The following is a 16,397-nucleotide window of genomic DNA, read 5'->3' as shown; positions in this document are numbered from 1 at the left end:
GACAGTCTCAATTTCTGAAGAGCTTGAAGGCATAACATGGGGGAAAACCAGCTCCTGTATAAATAGGATGCTGGGAAGCAGAGCGATCATGACCTATGGGACACACACAGAAGCACCCACTGGATAACACAGTGCACCAAATGTTCTTTTGGGGTCACTAAGATCTTGCTGGGACAGCAAATTGCTGCAGAAAGCAACTAGGAAGGCTAGAGCTCTACAACAGAGAGGGCATTATATCTATCCAATAAGATATCCCAGTGTTCGTGAAGCAAAGGTCAGATGTGATGTTGCTTTTACCTTCATGGCAAATATCACATTTCAGCATCCCTCCCTCCTCCTGAGTTTAAGACCTTTTGCTGTGTTCTTTCTCTCTTTCTCTCCATTCCTTCCAAGTTAATTTCCCCCAAATCAATTTCACTGTTTCCATCACCTCTGGAGACACAGGATGCTCTTTCAATATCTCCGGTATCTAAAAAATTCATCCTTTCTCCCTCACTACATCACAGAGAAAACTCATTACACCCTGGAAGATGGCTGTCTTATTGTTGTTTTCACCCTGAAAATATACCTCCTAATATACTGTGAAGGGACACTTATGACAGCAATCCTTACTTCAGACTTTCATGCTGGAAGGTCCATGTTGGGAGTGATATAATTCTTTCATATATAAGCATACATCCTCCATAGACTGCAATTTCACAGTAGAAATCTGGCATCTCTAGATTTCAACCTGTGTGGGGGGAAAAGCTGGTCAATGCCAAGCATAAAGCAAAGAATCACACTTACACAGTTTGCTGAGAGAGTACTACCCACACAGCACCTCTCTTGACTTTTCTGTTTTTTCCAATTCCACATTTTTTCTGGTTCTTCCAGTATTTACTCTCTGCCCTGACTGAATCCCAAATCCTCTTGAGAGTAACCAAAAGGACATGCATCTTTTAGAAAAAGGAAGTTCTTTGCTGTTTACATTGTTCCTGCTCTTACACTGCAGATGGTAGAGTCCTCTAAACCACTGCCTGCAGGCTGAAAAATAGACTTGAAACAAAGGCTCTTGTCCTCTGCTAGGCAGGAGCTCAGCTATATCTTCACACTTGCAGTTTAACAGCAGATTTGTTTTGTCACTGTGCTTAAACCATAAACAAAATAGCAGAAAATATGATGTGAGAGCTTGCTATTTTAACAACTCATATGAATATCAGTCAAAGTGTGACTCTTGTCTTTACACCATTTTCATAGCCACCTCACAGATTTATCCCATGATGACATCTTTGAGTTCAGTACTCTCAGTGAAGGCTGCAGGTTGACAAAAACACCTAAGCTGCTGTAATGACCTAAATAATTTGTAAGTCAGGCAACAGAATATTCTGCTTATGTGGTAGGTAGAGAGTTTGGTTTGTTTGAAGTACTGGAGCTTGATGTGAAAGAACAATGGAGGGGTCCACATTGTGCTACTTTGCCATCTGTGTATCAGAGGGGTAATGGAGGGAAAAGCACTGAAAGATCCAGTGTGGAATCCTAAGCAGATAACTTTCTTTCACAAGAAGCATGTGCAAAGAAACACATGCCTTCACAGACAAGGTTTCATAATTTTGGGAATATTTTACCTGTGAGAAGCTTTTATGTAAGTAGAGTGTGAGACAGGGTTAGTAAATCTCTTCAAAATACAACATAATGTACATTCCAAAAGCATGACAACACCCTGTTGTGCATTTAAGGAGTTAATTAAATTTTCTGGTATCTTTTCTTTTTTGTGCAATTCAGTGCAAAATCCCAAGTTGATTCCACTTTCAAATATAACAAGCAAAATCTTATGCAGATTAATAAACTGGTAAAACTTTCAGAAACATACAACTGACTTTGAATCCTAAATAGCATTAACTTTCAAAACAAAGAGAGACTGCTTTGTTAGGGATTCCTCTGTTAGTACTTGAATCATCTTATTAGATATTCCATGGCTATTTCATTTTGAAGATTCATCCATTCTTCTTCATGATTAAACTGAAATCTAGTAGAAAGTCTCTGTTCTAAGAAAAAAAAAAAAAAAAAAAAAAAAAAAGCTTAATTTTCCTGTGTTACTGTTGTGTTTATCTGACTATTCTTCTTTGTAAAAAGAAGCCTTGCTTTGTAAAGCAATGTCTGAAGCATTTATCTATGACTTGAAAATATACAGATATACAGTTAACATGATCATATTTATATTACTTTTGTGCTAAACAGAAAAGTGAACTTCAAAATATCAGAATCAGAGAGAAAGAGTGTAAAATTTCAGTTGTAGAAATATCTAAAAAATGTGATCAGACATGTGATTAACATTAGCTTCCACCACCAAAGGCAAACTAATTTAGAATACAAGAGACAGAATGTTACCATCAAAATCTGTGTTTGCTCACATATTCAATATTATGCATAGTTCTCACCCCCTTAGGTATGATAATAAAAAACAAAACAAGACAAAATCAAAAAAGGGAAGCAAAGATCATTACAGCAATGCAATGCTTTTGAGGCAAAAATACAACCAAACAAACAAAACAACAACAAAAAAACCCACTAAAAGATGGCTTTTAAAGTAAGGAATAACTGCCTTGTTGGACTCTTTGTCATGACGGATTCTAAACTTTACATGGACTCAAGGGAAGACTGAAAAATCTAATGGAAATGAAACCCACTTAGATTTGCTAAATAGATGAGCTTGGGAGAGGGATCATACAAAGAATCCAACTTTGCCTTATCCCATTCTTATCTATTTGTCCAGATAAGGTAACTACTGGAAGCAGCACACTAAGTGAAATAGTCCTTAACCTTGACCAAGTACAGCCCTTTTTACCTTTAATAACCTTTATAACCTTAAACTTTTTATCCAGTGGAAAATTGTATTTGTCTTTAGTAAGAGTTACATTATGTGCTTTAACTACTGCTAGCCTTTATATATGGAAATAGTGGTTTTTTGATAACACCTTGGCTCTCACTGAGGAGTAAATCTTTTCCACATCAGCAAGCAGCACATGTTCTGTGCAAGCAAATCATAGAATATCCCAAGTTGGAAGTGATCCACAAAGATCACTAAGTCCAACACAGATTTCCACAAAGGAATGTCCAAAGTTCAAACCCTCTATCTGAGAGCACGGTTCAGACTCCTTGAACTCTGGTATCTTGAGGCCATGATCACTGCCCTGGGGAGCCTGTTCCAGAGCACCACCCTGGACCACCCTCTGGTGCAGCACCTGTCCCTAACACCCAGCTGCCTCTCCCCTGTCACGGCTCCATGCCTTTCCCTCGGGCCCTGTTGCTGTCACAGAGAGCAGAGCTCAGCACTGCTCCTCTGCTTTGTGTGAGGAGCTGCAGCCACCATGAGGCATCCCCAGAGCAACTCTGCTCTGCACTGTGGCACCCAAATTGCATGCAGTGCTTAAGGTTAGGCAGCATAGTACAGAGCACTGCAGGACAGTCCCTCCCCTCACCTGATGCAGTGCTGGACCTGAGAGACAGCTCAGGCACACTGCAGCCTGAGATCTGGATGGCTGCATGTTCCCTCGGGAGCTCTGTATGGGTAGCTGTGTCAATTTCTGTGGCTGAGTAGGCCACAGAGGACAGAAAGGACATTGCTTTGTGCCAATTGGGTGCCATGACCAGAGCTCTTTGTGAGTGGGTTACAACCACTGCTGGAAGGAGCAGTGACAGCACTCTCCTTAATGCCTGCCCTTAGCTGAAGCCCTCCCCGGGGCCACCTCCATCTGTGTAGGCAGTGACTGCTGTGCTCTTGACCCCACGCACGTCCTGTCAGCCTCTCTCTGAGCAATCAGAGGGATCTCGCCTCCCCTGGGGTTTCACTGACACAGGAAGCCCCTATGAGTCACCATTCCCTGCTGTGCTGCAGAGTGTGCCCACCCTGGAGCTGATAAGGTTCCCCTGAAGGTTTGGTTAATTACTCCATTCTTATATCTGTCTTGAAAGTTTACTGCAATTTGAGAATTTTTTATTTGTGTTATTTTTTGTCTGATTTACTTGGCCATTCTTTGTATGACATTTCTTAAAATAAATACTAATCTCCCTGTTGTTCTTATATAACTAGATCTTCCAATCCATCCTACTTGCCTATACAGAAACACAAGCAGCATTGTGCATTCATGCAGCAGAAAAGACAGCCAGCAGCATGAACTGCTGTGCACTTCAGAAGAAACAAGGAAGCAAATCAATTAGAATAAACAGCTACTTTCCCAGCTACCTTGCCTTTACTTTTTAACATATAGAGTGGCAATCTACTTCAATGATGTCAGTTTTCAATCTTTACTTTGTTTTCACATGCACAGGTTTGCAATCCAAGGATATTATTTTGAATTCTAAGCTGAAATTCAGAGTCATTAAAAGAGACAGCTGAAACCACTGGGGGCTTCACGGTTTTACCATTCGAAAGCAGTGGAAGTATCATCCCTTCCTCTTATGCTCTGTAGAACAAAATCCAGTTGGCAAGGCTTTTCAGGATACGACATTATCAGATCTGGGATATGTACCAAGTTTCAGGATTTGGGTACATGACGTAGCTGTATGATAAACCTGGACCTGTACATTCAGAGCTCATGCAAACATACCCTGAATAGAAAACAGCCCCAGGAGTATGCTATCTCGGGGTTTATCACGTAGGTACAGATGTGATCTAAAATAGTCAGTTCCTCACAAAACCACAGTAGGTATGCTACAAAAAAAATCCCTCATCACTATGAATTGCATCAGATTTTCAAAGATATAAATCTAAAGCTCAGCAACAACTTGGCCTGTCTTTCAGCACATTAAACCTACGTGATCTATGTTGCTGCCAATAGGTACTATTCAACATTCACAGCTAAATACTCTGATCACATAAATAGGTACCCAGCTAGTTTTTGCACAGCTTTTAAATACAGATTCAAATCCTTCTTTATTGTCAGAACAAGAACTGCCACACTGCCTTGTAACAGAAGAAAGTAGAATGTAGTTCAAGTGCCAGCATTTTCCCTTTGTGTTTCTGATTGCAGGCTGATTATACAACACAAATGAGAACTTTTATTTATTTATCTAACTGAACAGAAACCAAAACAAAGAAAATGGAAGAGGTTAAATCTTTAAAGAGATCACTTTCCCCTGCTGTAATGGGGCTGTAGGCAGTGTTACTCTCACGGCTACAGAAAGGAAGGAGGGACGGAGACAAGGTTATAATGCACTATACAGGCTTGTTTTGCAGTAGCTACCTTCTGGCTCACATTCCTGATGCTATGCTATCCTGTTATGATGAAGTCTCTGTTCCACACTGACATTTATTCTGCAGGTAGAATGCTACCTATCCTCAGCTGCTCAGCATCACTATCTTCAGTGATACCGTGCTAATGTACAGGAATAGAGTATCAGACATTTAGGAAATAATACGCTCCCTGCCTGGATATGGAGCCATTTTTTAAACAAGAAGGTGATTCTAGCCAAACAACAACAAAAACAACACCAATTCAGATGTTCCTATAATGACACTATCAACCAAAGCTTTGTTGCAGAGAGAACCAGAGATTTTCTTCTTCTTCAATAAGGATAATTCACAGCTTGTCTCAAGATGTTTCTTGGGAATACAACCCTGAGATATGATAACAAAGTAAAGTTTGACTCAGGAACTGAATTAACAGGTTTAATCACTGGCACAAGCTCGACGCTGTGGGACAGTTTTACTGATTCAGTTTTATTTACACTTAATTTAAAAGCAAAACAAATTTAGAACTTTCCATTAACAGAAACAAAGAAATGTCCAATCATACTTTGTACTAAGTAGCTATTTTATTGTGTGGTTGAAATGTCAGTGCTATTAGCAGGTTTCAAAGAGAAAAAAATATAAATGAAAATTATGGCTTTTGACACAGTCCCCTGTAACATCCTTCTTTCCAGTTTGGAAATATACGGATTTACAGGTGAGCTGTCTGATGGATGAGGAACTGGTTGTGAAATCATACTGGGGAGCGGTGGTCCATGGCTCAACATTCATATGGAGACCAGTGACAAGCGGTATCTCTCAGGGATCAGTACTGGGACCGCTTCTCTTTAATATCTTTATCTGTGACATTAACAGTGAGGTCAAATGCACCCTCAGAAAATTTGCAGATGACACCAAATTATGTGCTGCAATCAACACACCGAAGGATGGCATTCATGATTCAGACAGATCTAGATAGGCTCAAGCAGTGGGCCTAGGTGAACCTCATGAGGTTCAATAAATGGAACTGCAAGGTCTTCCACCTGGGTTGTGGCAATCCCTATTATCTGTACATGCTCAAAGATGTAAGGATAGAGCACAGCCCTGCTGAAAATGTCTTGGGGGTACTGGTGGATAGGGAGCATGAGACAGCAACATGCATCTCAGCCTAGAAAGCCAACTATATTCTGAGCTGCATCAAACAAAGTATGGCTTGCAGGTCAAAGGAGGTGATCCTTCCCCTCTACTCTGTGCAGGTGAGACCTCACCTGGAGTACTGCATCTAGATGTAGAGTTCTCAGTGCAGCAGAGGCATGATCCTTTTCAAGGTCATCTAAAGGAAGGCCACAAAAATGATCTAAGGATGGAACACCTCCCCTGCAAGGACATGTTGAGGGCTGGGGCTGTTTAGCCTGGAGAAGGCTTTAGGGAGACCTGATAGTTGCCTTTCAATATCTAAAGGGGAACAATAAGAAAGAAGGGGAGAGAATCTTCAGCAGGGTCAGTTGTGTTAGAACAAGGGAAACTTGTTTCAAACTAAAAGAAGGGAAATTTACACTGGATATAAGGAAGAAGTATTTTACAGTGAGGGCTGCGAGGCACTGGAACAGGTCGCCCAGAGATGTGGCAGAATCTCCACCTCTGAAGACACTGAAGGTCAGGCTGGACCAGGCTCTAAGTAAACTGATGTAGCTGCAGTTCTCCTTGTTCACTGCATGAGAATTGGACTACACAGCCTTTACGAGTCTCTTCCAACTCTTAAGATTCTGTGATTCTATGAAACATAGCTTGTCAGTGTTTATTCACTGAAAATAACAAAAACCCATATAAACTAGATGAAAAAAATATCTGAAAACAAATGATTACACATGATAGGAGTTTGCTACATTAATTTATTTTGGTGTAATCTAATTTTGTAATACTGAGATATCAGTACAGAGATTTTGCAAACTACACCCTACTTTTAAAGTATTTTATTTTAATTTCTTGGAACTAACAAAGTTCTCATCCTCTTTATGCTTCCCTATTATTTGTCAGTAGCTCATGGAGGTGCATATTTCATTCATCTATACTTAATAGAAACCTGTAAATAAAAAGACAAACAAAAAAACAACCAAAAAAAAAAACCCAAAAGTAACTTTCACAATATCCTGAGACCTATTTTGTCACTAAATAAACATAAAATATCAGTCATCTTCATTTTTGCAAAATGATAATTATAAAATATCTTTATAAAATATTATTGTAAAATTTAATTGGGCTTCTTTGCAGAACCAATCATGCTGTTTTCCTTCACAGGAACCTGAAGATACAACCACATTATGTAGTAGCTTGTTTACAGAAGTGGTATCATTATAAAAATTAACAGCAAATGTAACATGCTTCAATTCTGCTTCCTTGTAGATGATTGGAATTTCCTGTATGTCCTGTAGAGTTTATTCATATCTCCTTCCTTTTCCTTCCTATTGTTCACCCCAATCTACCACTGTGTCTTCATTCACCCTATGTACTTCCCACCTCTCATCCCTAAGTCCTGAACTTAAGACTTCTACAGATCATATTTTGGATGTGCATTGGTATACTGCGTTAGTTCAGAATCAGTTTGTTTAAGACAGATAATTATAGCGTTCACCAGCATAGGAAATTAAAGGAGCGGAGTTCAGTCTTAAGAATTCATACAACAGCACTCCTCTTGCTCACTGTCTTAATCAGCAACTAGCTATGGGGCTGACCCTAGCCACAGCTTATCACTCTGAACCAGCACTGAACGCTGTGCAGAAATCCAATATATCAATTTATTTGTCTACCTTTAAGTTGTGCTGTGTCAGGTACGTGAGGCCCGATGAGCTGAAAAGCATTTCTTACATTCCAGGAAATGATATTTCTGTTACAGGACTTTATTCCACATTTGGGCAAATTCAATCATTCATATCAATTACTTCACATATTGTACGAGGATAAAATTAATTTTAAGTTTTTGCACGTTGCGGTGTTTTGTTGTTGTTGTTTGCCTGTGCTTTTGTTGTCTTAAGAAAAACACCTCATTTCTGAGTCTGCAATGTGTACATAAGTAAAAGATTTTCTCCATCTACTTGGAAGAAGCAGAAGGTCTCCTATAATGTGTATTTGTGGCTACACAGGAAAGGTGATACCCCCAAGGGTCATTTCATTGCACGGACATCTTGCCAGGTATCTTTTCCTCTAGCTATGTCCTTTTTGCTCTGCTGTGCAGTCAGCAGGGAAAGATATGGCACAAAAATCTCTGCAAAGTCTTTTGATGAAGGAAGAGGTAACTCTTTCCACAGCTTGAAGTATGCCCTGTAAGCACAAAAAAAACTATTTATGATGTACTTTTTGTAAATACTAAAATGCAACCAATGAAAAGCTCTAGCCTACTCTGCTGACTAATCCTTCTCTTGAGGCACAATACAAACTGGTGTATCATCATGCTTTCCTACTGCCAGCAGACAGAGCCCAATTAGGAATTTGCACCCCATCAAAGAAGACAGCCACATAACAGCTAGGTGAGATGTTACACTGTGCTTTGATATCCATAGTCTGAGAGTCAGAATTCTCATTTTGATACGAAAAGAATTAATTTCTGATACACTTGTCTCCCAGGTAAATATTTTAGGTAACTTCACAATCATTTGATGGTACAAATTGAATGGTATATTGTTTTAAAACTAATATGCATGTATTTTCTGTCGCTTAAATGCAAAAAATAAGGAACACCTGAATCCAGAAATTATGATTAATATGATGCACTAATGTAAAATCCATTAGAACGTTCAGTAGGATCTATGATGGCTATAACCCAGGAAGTGTTTCTATTTATTAGGATTACAAGGACATACATTTGAGGTATTTATTTCTGAAGAAGTGCACCTGTAATTCAAAGAAAAACACATGTAACCAGTACAGGTCATATGCTAAAGACATTTAGACTGGTTTAGCTCCTGAGTACTTAATTTCAATACTGTTGGGTAAATTAAATTATTATTAAATTATATTATTAAATATAATAAAACATTATTAAATTAAGTTTGTTTTCTGTGCTTTGCAGGTATTTTTATGTGCTCAGAACAGATTTTGCCTTAGCGTGAAAAGTATTAAGTTGCTGGCCACTGTCATTGCAGTTGAAATTCCAATGGTTACAAGAGATAATGCAGTAGATACAGTCTACTACAGAAGACCAGTTTGCACTACTCATCATTACCATTAACAGTAGTACCAGTATAAACTGTATTATTTTATGAAAGTATAGTATTTTCATTGTTTTAAATAAAATCTGGTATAACTTCAACATAAATTACATATTTATATCATCATAACATATGCTGTTATTAAGTGGTTAAATTATTTTGCTTTTTCTCTGCTGCAAGAATAAATTTGGAAGTAATTGCTGTAGTTTGCAACCACGGCTATCTTCTATTTCTCAAATTTCCGACTTGAAGAAATTTTGATAAATTCCATCACAAAATGCCTGAAAGCAGAATTTCTCTTTTTAAAAGAACAGAAAGAAGTAATGAAAAAGTTTGTCATATTCACTCTTGATAAAAAAATGCATACTTCTGAAACAGATAAATTGGAGCTTGTTTTAAATTCTAAATTCAGAGCAATTTCACTGTATTTGCCAAGAGCCTTCATCACCTGAAAATCTCTCTGTACTTTGCTGCATACATTTTCTATGTATTTTCTATGAAGCTGTTGTTTGCCTATCACCATTCCTCTGAAACTTTGCTGGACATTGTGAATTTTATGACATGTATGTACAACCTATGTATTGCAAATGATTGCTGTTTATGTTTTGCAGGATTCAATCAAAAGACTTCAGTGTGAGCTAACTGAATTCAACTTCATTCTCCTACAGAGTTTTCTATAAGTCTTATGAAAGTTAATTTTTTCTAAAATGTAAATGTTAATGGTTATTTTAACACAATGACTATGAGATTCACAAAGCACTTCTTTTAGCGCTCATGCTTACTACTGATGACACACTTGGAACTGAAAAAAAAAAAAAGAGAACAAAACTTCACCGATAACATTACATAAAATATACCAGTAAGCACAAGAGTAATTGCAGTATGATTAGATATGAGTAAGACAACAGAACTAAATGCAGATGAAGCAGATCGCTGACAAGCACTTTCACCAATATGTGAACATCAAATATCAGAGCTCACTCTTTATTGCCTAAGTTGGCTTTTTACCAATCAATCAGTCACTTAATATGTTAATGATACTATTATGTGGCTATTATCAGAGAAGGAAGGAATACAAATAGGTAAATTCCAATACATTGAAGCCAACAAGACTGTTCATAAACAAAATTTGCACATGTACACTGGAGCAATTTAGAGGCAACAACATACATTCAAGTGACAGCAGATTAAAAAAAGATATCCTAGTATATCAACAAAGTCATGGTGCACTCATGTGCACCTACTCTTTCAGCAGATGGAAAGAAATTCAACCTAGTCTTCAATTACAAAGGGTAGTAAGTAGGCTATTCAAGAAGTATGCTCTATGAATATATGAAAGCACCAGAAACAATTGCATTGGCAGTGGAGGCATGGACATGCATTCTGGGACAATCATAGGGATGTGGCACAGGAATGTAGGCATGGGATTATGCCTAAGCACATAGGCAGAGATAGAACTAAAGTTGGCTAGGGATATAATGAGTAACAAGAAGGTTACCAAGTACAAATACAGGTTGGGCAGAGAAAGGCTTGAGAGCAGCCCCGAGGAGAAGGATTTGGGCGTGTCAGTTGATAAAAGACTCAACAAGAGCCGGCATTGTGCGCTTGCATTCCAGAAGGCCAATTGCATCCTGGGTTGCATCAAGAGAAGCATGACCAGCAGGTCGAGGGAGGTGATTCTGATCCTTTGCTCTCATGAGACACCACTTGGAGTACTGCATCCAGTTCTGATCAGAGGAACGGAGCATCTCCCCTGTGAGGACAGGCTGAGAGAGTTGAGGCTTTTCAACCAGGAGAAGAGAAGGCTCTGGGTGGATCTTATAGCGGCCCTCTAGTACCTGAAGGGGTCCTACAGGAAAGCTGGGGAGGGGCTTTTTGTAAGGGGATTTAGTGACAGAATGAAGGGAAATGGTTTTAAACTGGAAGAGGGTAGATTTAGGCTAGATCTCAGGAAGAAATTCTTTACTGTGAGGGTGGTGAGACACTGGAACAGGTTGTCCAGTGAGGCTGTGGATGCACCCACCTTGGATGCATTCCAAGGCCAGGCTGGATGGGGCTCTGAGCAACCTGATCTAGTGAGAAGGGTCTCTGCCTAAAGCAATGGGGTTCAAACTTCATGATCTTAAAAGGTCCCTTACAACACAAACCATTCTATGATTCCATGATTCTACAGGTACAAACAACAGCAAAAAAAGTTAAAAGAAACTGCATCCCCTGAATAGTGAGATTGGAAACCTAGCTGGAACTGATATCAAGAAGGCTGAGGTACTGAACAACATTTTTGCCTCATTTTCATCAGCAGTTGCCCTTACCATACTTTCCAAGTCACAGAATCTCAAGGTAGATAGTGGGAGAATGAAGACCCACTCAGCACAGGGAAGATCAAAGTCCCTATTGGAGTGAGTCCAGAGAACCATTAAGATGATCCAGAGGGTGCAGCAGCACTCCTACAAAGAGAAGCTGAGACAGTCACCGTTGTTCAGCCTAGAGAAGGCTCTGAAAGGATCTCATAGCAGCCTTCCAATACTTAAAGATGGGGAGAGACTCTTCACCACGGTGTGCAGCGATAGGCGATAATGGTTTCAAACTTAAAGAAAGTAAATTTAGATGACATAGTAGAAATAAATTCTTGACTGTAAGGGTGATTAGATATTCTAACAGGTAGCCAAGATAAGTTGTGGATCTCTGGCAGTGTTCAAGGTCATGTTGCAAAGTTCTTAGAGCAACCAGATCCAGTGGAAGGGCAGGGACGCTGGAATAAGATGATATTTAAATGTTTCTAAAATCCAAACCATTCTATGATTGTATTATTCTCCCAATATATAAATTTAAGTAAATATATGTGCTAACAGAAATTAGCAGTGCACCCCAACAGGCACAGTCCTATTCAGCATCTTCATAATGGACCTGAATGATGGGCTACTGTTTGCCCTCAGTAAGTTTGCTAACAACACAGATCTGGAATGAGAGACTGACACACCAGAAGGCTGGTTGCCACCTGGAAAGACACTGTCAGGAGGAAGGGGATGACAGCAATCTCATGAAGTTCAACAAGAGGAAGTGTTCTACATCTGAGGAGATATAGCCTCAAGCACAAGTGTATGCTGGGGATCACCCAGCAGGAAAGTAGCTCTGTAGAGAAGTCCCTGGGGTCCTCTTGGACATCAAGTTGAATATGAGTCAGCAATGTACCCTTGTGGCAAAGATTAATGGTATCCTGGAATGCACTACAAAGAGCACTGTCAGCAGGTTAAGGGGGATGATCCTTCCCCACAACTCAGCACTGGTGAGGCCACATGTCAGGTACTAGTTCTGAGCTCCTCAGTACAAGAGAGACACAGACATGCTAGAAAACCAGAAAGAGTCCAGCAAAGGTCCGTGAAGATAAAGAACCGGAATGTCTCTCCTATGAGGAAAGGCTGAAAATGTTGAAACTACTTAGAAAAGAGAGTTGAAGTCCAAGGAGGGTATTATCAAGGTATATAAATAGCTAAAAGGCAGGCTTTTTGCAGTTGCATGCAGTGGAAGGATAAGAGGCAATGGGCACAGCCTAAAAGGAAAGAGATTATTTGAACATCAGCAAGTGATGGAACAATGACACAGGTTGCCCAGAGTGGTTGTGGGGTCACCTTAGGGATCGGCAAAAGTTATTTGGATGTGGCCCTGGGAAACCTGCTTTGGGTGCCTCTGTTTGAGCAGGGGGATTGAATCGGGTGACCTCAATAGGTCACTCTTAAATTAAACCATTCTGTGGCTGTGATTCTGTGGCTGTATCACTAAGCTTTTTGATACACTAAATGTGAGATGTTTCTTAACATCTTCTGTGGACAGTGTATGCACTAGGAATGCTCAGACACAAAAATCTACTTAGAAGTTAGATCATACACATTTAGACCTAAATTAACCCTATTTCACTTGAGGTCTTTCAGCAGGCAGCTAAAGTAAAGAATGTAATCACCAACGGCTTTTGAGGATTTACAAAAAGTAGTGTCTGATTACCTTCTGAAGGTGACACTTGTTCTCCGTTGATTGTAGAGTAGCAAAGGCTCCTCATTTACATACACAGTTAAATTACCTAACGTAACATCAGATTAATTCAGGTCATGTTTTTAAACACAACAATATCTTTCTCAGTAAAAAGAATAAACTAAATGTTGAAGTTTTATCAGAGAAATGAATAATCTTTCACAAATGATTCTGTTTAGACAGGTGTGAATGAAATCAGAGTTTTTACATCACATATAAATCCTAGCATATTGTATTATTTTAGTAATGTGAAACAGTACTTTCCCACTCTAAAATATTTTCTGACAACACTAAAAATAGTGAAAATAATGAAGATTATTATATCAGATTTTTTCTCCTGACTGAAGAAATCCAAGTCCTGTTATTTGAAACCACATTTCACATATTATTTGAATATATTTGTTCCTACATCTACTTTAATGAGCTTATAAGTATAGCATGAGTAGCTTTGGTTACAATTAAATCACCATTTTTCATACTATTAAAGTGCATTTAATTTCCTCTTCTAATATTAAGTAATTTTGCTTGATCATTTCGATGATAGAATCACAGAATCACTTGCGTTTGAAGGGACCTTAACAATCATCTAGTTCCAACACTCCTGTTGTAGGCCCCAGGTTGTGCATGGCCACATCCACCCTGGCCTTGACTATGACATTCCCATGTTTTGACATATTCAGGCAAGGTGGATGATAATTCTCTAGATTATTGTCTAGATAAAGGAGGCTGAGGGGAGACCTTATCGCCCTCTTCCAGTACCTGAAAGGTTCTTACAGTGAGAGTTGGGCAGGTCTCTTCTCACTAGTGACAAGTGACAGGATGAGGGGAAATGGCCTCAAGTTGCGCCAGGGCAAGTTTAGGTTGGATATTAGGAAGAACTTCTTTATAGAAAGAGTAGTTAGGTACTGGAATAGGCTCCACAGGGAGGTGTTTGAATCGCCATCCCTGGTTGTGTTTAAGAGCTGTTTGGATGTGGTACTCAGGGATATGATTTAGTGTAGGGCTTTTAGAGTTAGGGTACTGGTTAGGCTGCAGTTGGACTTGATGATCTTCAAGGTCTTTTCCAACCTGGGTAATTCTATGATTCTATGAATTTAGATGGTAAAATTTATTTACAGAAGAAAGAAAACCCAAAGAAATCATATTTTACATTTTTGAAAGGAGCCAATATTGTCTCCATGATAAAGAATGATTTAGAGACATTTAGTCAATACATTTTACATAGTTCCTTCCTGAAATAAATATTTAGGATAGTTATTTTGGCCCTTTTGAAGTCATGTCAAAACATTCACTGAAGTCAGCAAGGTACCATTTTACTTATGGTGCAGATATGAATAGCTTACAATTTAGAGATTTGATCTTGTAGTAAATGATTTTCCACACAGAAATTCAATGAAATGGAATCTGAGACTGTAAGAGATTTCAGACAGAATGTCAATTCAGAAAAGAGTCCCTTCATGCTTGGGTTTAAAATACAGTTTTACTCTGAACCAAATGTAAAATGAAGTCCAGAAAAAAAAAAAAAAAAAAAAAAAAAAAAAAAAAAAAAAAAAAAAAAAAGGAAAAAAAAAAAAAAAGAAAGAAAAAAAAAAGGAATGATTATGATGTCCTCATCACAGGATTGTTAGGATCCTGTACTTATCCTCTTAAGAGAAATAATTTTATGTAATTAAATAATAATAATAATAATAAAAAGAAATTACTTGTAAGTCCCCTAAAATAAATACCATATATTCTAGTTACAAAATATACCTACACAGAGACTTCAATATATGGGCCACTTAATTTTTTTAACTTAAAGAATTATGGAGGCACTACATTTTTATTCTTAACCGGGAACTATGAACTTCCATTTTGTTGAGCAAATACACTATTGAATTCCATATTATATTTGTATGATCATGCTTGTCAAATAAATAGTATAACCAATACTGATACTGGAAATACCTGTCAGGCAGAGCCAAGGCTCCCTTAGCAGTCACATTATGACATCTAAACAACATTTGAAACCATACTTATGGTTAAAAAAATAAGTCAGATCCATGCTTTTATAAAATAGTTATTAATAACGTCATAAAACCTGAAGTACATTTTTGTTTTGCATTCTAACACTATCAGAATAGTATTTCAGTGACAAACGAATTGTGCTGTACATTTTACATATAACTGAGGATCTTGTCCAGCAACACAACCCTGGATCCTGCAAATTAACTGTTCAAACATAAATTTTGGTGCAGAGGTGAATGGCAGTTGCATGCTAAGAGGGAGAAGGGAATCAATCCGACCATGAAACTGAGGCACATCTTCACAGATTTTGCACTTTGAAAATGCCTTACGGGGACAATAAAAGCATTTAAAGGTGTTCGGAGACTACAGATATGCAGTTTGATAGAACTCTGAACAGACAAGACCCACGTGTATTGGCCCCAGGGTTGATGTCACTTAGTTACAATGAATGTAAACAACTGAAATATATCCCTTGTTGTTTATTATCCTTAGGCTTCCAAATGAGATTCTGAGATATGTATTTAAATAAAGTCATCCTTTTTAATTTATGTCAAAATTGTGGCTCCCTCCTAATTGGAGAGTGCAACCTGCAATACAGTACACACAATTATCACCATTTAACTAACGGAGAAAGAGGAACTAAAGTTAAGATAATAAGACTATTACTATGAAAGTCTTTCTGAAGTGTAACCAAAAACACTACAACACTCATTAATTCAACATACTGAAATAGACATGCTTTTCAAAAGAAGTGTGACATTAATTCTCAACTGTTACTGAAATTCTGGAGCAATAATACGGACAAGTATGAGATTAAAGTCTACATCAGTTCTTCCTCTGGATGCAAGTGACTGAAGAGAATTTTAAGGATAACTGTACACCCACAAAATCATTTCAGATTATAAAATTGCATTGGCGTTCTTTATACACAAAACCACATGAGACAAAATGAA

General features: G+C 38.4%; 1 long non-coding RNA gene across 1 annotated transcript; it reads right to left on the bottom strand.

Moving 5' to 3' along the window:
- Positions 1-7,080: 7,080 nt before the first annotated feature.
- Positions 7,081-10,986, bottom strand: LOC107309985. Its single transcript, XR_001553415.2, has 2 exons — positions 10,910-10,986; positions 7,081-8,524 (listed from the first exon to the last, which is right to left on the bottom strand). It is a non-coding gene; the product is annotated as an uncharacterized LOC107309985 (long non-coding RNA).
- Between the last annotated feature and the right edge of the window lie 5,411 nt (positions 10,987-16,397).

This window comes from Coturnix japonica, chromosome 2 (assembly GCF_001577835.2).
Source record: "Coturnix japonica isolate 7356 chromosome 2, Coturnix japonica 2.1, whole genome shotgun sequence".
NCBI lineage: Eukaryota > Metazoa > Chordata > Aves > Galliformes > Phasianidae > Coturnix > Coturnix japonica.
This window is presented reverse-complemented; position numbering and strand designations above follow the sequence as displayed.